Raw genomic sequence first — 3,737 nt, forward strand, 5'->3', positions numbered from 1 at the left:
ACTCATGACATGTTGAAGAATGGACCTACACCTTGATTGGGTCCTAGGGCTCATTGTTCTTATGGCAGGCTCTCAGTCGAGGATGCTTGGCATTGTTAGTTTCCTGAATTTAGATCGGGAGACCTTTTTGACCAACCAGATTGTGGCTTGATTTTGTCATGTAAAAAAATTTATATCTCGCCTTGACTCCCCTTAAAAGCCATAGTCCTGGATGCATAGATGAATTTGGGCTTTCGAATCAATGGATTTCGATATCAGAAGCTCAAGCTCTGCACGTTTAAATATCTGACATGAAAATAGAGAATTTTACCGCGAGTAGGATTCTAACCCAAGTTTTGCATCGGAAAAAAACTTTGTTGCCATCATGATTTTTCCGGTTCATTCTTAGGGTACTCCCAGTCATATCAGGATGCTCGACATTTGTCAGTTCTTAGGGTAGCCTAATATATATATGCACGCACGGTTTGTGGTCTTTAATTGTGATTAACAGTGATGTTTATGTTTCGATAAAAAAAATAAATCTATTTTTTTTCTTGTGTGCTGCATATGGACAATACCCTAACATTCTTTTTGAATTTTTTATATACAAAAATATAAATATTGGAAGTTCTGAAAATGTGTTTTCGCATGGATTTCTTAAACACAAAAATTATTTTCTTGTATTTTTGGATTTTACAACATGTTTGTAAAACTCCAAAGGATATTGGCCAATATTCCAAAAAAATATAAAAAATCTTATTTTGGAGGGAATTCATCTATTATTCACCGCTAATGTTTGGATAAAGAAATCCTTAAAGGACGAGTATCCAAAATATTATTGGGAATAATTTGTTATTATTCACTATTAATATTTGGATAAAGAAACCCGAAGTGGTAAATATCCAAAATAATTTTCTAGGAATAATAAATCCGCACACATCCTTGAAAGAAGCCTTGATTATAATCGAGGATATTTTTTTTACTCCACGGTTTACGAGTCGTGAGAGTATAAAACACTAAGACAAAAAAAAAAGATTTTTAAAGCACTCTAGATTTCTAATTTTTGTCCCTCCTTGCGATTTACGATTCGCAAACTCTTGAAATACCAAGGAAAAAATGAGCTTATAAAGCATATCGAATCTCCTTAGATTTCTTTCTTAATAAATTTAGTTAGAATCAAACAAAAAAAACTGACGGGATTAGAAAATACCAACACCATAGCAATTATAAGACAAACTAAACACCAAGCAGCTTATCTTAGGTAAGGCGTACTAGGGGTGCTAACACCTTCCCTTTACACAACCAGTCCCTTGCCTTAGAATCTTTGAAAGACCAGTTAGGTTTCCTAGTGACCATAATATTAGGTGGTGACTCTCTTTTACACAAAAATAAAACTAAAAGACCTCAAAATCAATCGATGGTCACCGCGACGCCGCGCTTCGCTTGCGAGGGTGCGACACTATACTATACTATACTATTGTTGGGAGCTTGATATATTTCATTATTACTTGTCCGGATATTGCATAAGTTGTTCTTGTTGTTAGTTAGTTTGTTATTTCTCCTACTATAGTTTACTCGGCAACTTTTCTTTGTATTTTGCGATATCCACATGGTATGGTCTTTCACAATCTTTTACTCTCATCCACATCTTCCTTGCAACTGCGAGCATACTTTGATGCTGGTCATGGTAGTGATCCTACAGATTGCAAGTTTGTTACTGGTTTCTATATCTTTCTAGGTGATTCTCTTATTTCTTGGAAGAGTAAAAAACAATATATTATTTCTTAATCTTCTTTATTACCAAAGAGATTGTTTGGTTATATTGGTTACTTGCTGATAATAGAGTTTCTCTTTCTCATCCTACTACTATATATTGTGACAACCAGAGTTAAGTCTATTTAAATTGCTCACAATTTGGTTTTTCATAAACGAATTAAGCACATTGAAATCGATTGTTATCTTACTCGTTATCATCTCAAGCATGGCACCATTACTCTACTTTTTTTTCTTCTTTTTTGCAGATTGCAAAATTCTTTACCAAGTCACATTCTATTTCTTGTTTTCATTTTCGAGTTAGCAAACTTTTGATATTTGTAATTACTGCATCATGAATTTAAGGGGAGACGTTAAGTGTGTGTGTGTGCCTTGTTTTATTTATTAAGGGTAGAATAATATTTTTAATTTAGCCTATTAGGATTGTTGTCATTAATATGCAGCAATCATGAAAGAAGCATTTGCAGTCTACTCTAAAAAGGATGGATGCCATTGTCAAAAGGTTACAATGGTAGGTGAGTATTATCAAATAAGTTGCACCAACCATTGATAAAATGATACAACCCATATGCGGCCACCATTAATGTCATAATTTATAGCCAAGTTGTCATACCATTTATGCCTATAAATAAAGGCATAAGTTAAAGAGCAAAAAGTTAAAGAGCAAAATATGCCTATAAATAAAGGCATAAGTTAAAGAGCAAAAGGAGAGAATGAGAGAATGTGAGAGAAACATGTGAGAGAGAAAGAGGAGTAGCTGTCAAGGATAGCAACCTTGTTGCATTGTGCAATAGTGTTTATGAGAGCAATGAGAGTAAAGTTGAGTGATATGATCCTCCTCTTTCATGTATCTATATTGTTTTCTTTCTCTATCTTTAATAATATCGATTTCTTTCATGAATGTAAGTGATTTATCTAACCATGTTAAATATTGTATAAGTATGTTTAGTCTCCAATGGACAACTATCAGAACATTATTGGTCGAAATTCCTAACATAGCCTATATATAATCTCTTTTTTTTTAGGTTAAAGCTACACTTCATAATACATGATTAATAACAATCTCTCTTTCTTTTATATTTGTATTTTTTTTTGTTAATTTGGATTGCAATTTGTTCGTGAAAGATGTTTTGAATCATAGCTATAGCAGCCAACAAAGAAGAGATCAAATACGGATACCGATCTATATATGGTCATGGTTGGTGATGGGTTGTGTGTGACAATATTATATGACTGCAATGTGTTATTAACGTGTATGTTTCTTCATATACTGAATAATATTGCAGTGCATACTATTTTTTTAATTAGATATAATTATAAAACATAAGATTTTACAAAAATAAACTTTTATTAAAATATGTGTTTGACATTGTTTGGTAAAAAATAAAAAATAAAAAATATAGTTATTTTTAAATAGAAAATTTTAATATATCTTAAAATAAAAAATTAAAATAACTTTAAAATCATGATGAAAATATACATTATAGTCGGTTAATATTTATAGGAGTGAATACTGTGCAAAAGCCAGGCTCTCCAGAAAATTAATTATAGTCCCTATAATTTAGTGTAGTTTATATATTGATCCTTAATTTGGGCCATCCAAAGATTATAATTTAGTGTAGTTTATATATTGATCCTCCGCCGGGCCCACTGTATGCGGCGCCAATGCTTGTGGCCTCACCTCTAGCGTGAATCACCTTATTGTTTGAAAAATTTGCGTTGGCATATGGTACTGATGCTTTGTTGCTGTTTTTGTTTCTCCTTTTTTCTTGAGTTAATTACAGCTTAATCCTCATAATTTATTAAAAAAATTAATTAACACATGTAATGTCAAAAACTAATTAAATAGTCCCTGATCATGCTTAATTTAGTAGCATTTTGTTTTAAAGAAATGCTCTCTTTTATTATCATTTTTTTTTTGGTATCATCTACTTATTTCCCCCTGTTTTATTTCTTAAAAGAAGAAAAAATAAATTAAAAAATAA

Source organism: Populus euphratica, unplaced genomic scaffold (genome assembly GCF_000495115.2).
Source record: "Populus euphratica unplaced genomic scaffold, PopEup_1.0 scaffold63.1, whole genome shotgun sequence".
Taxonomy (NCBI): Eukaryota; Viridiplantae; Streptophyta; class Magnoliopsida; order Malpighiales; family Salicaceae; genus Populus; species Populus euphratica.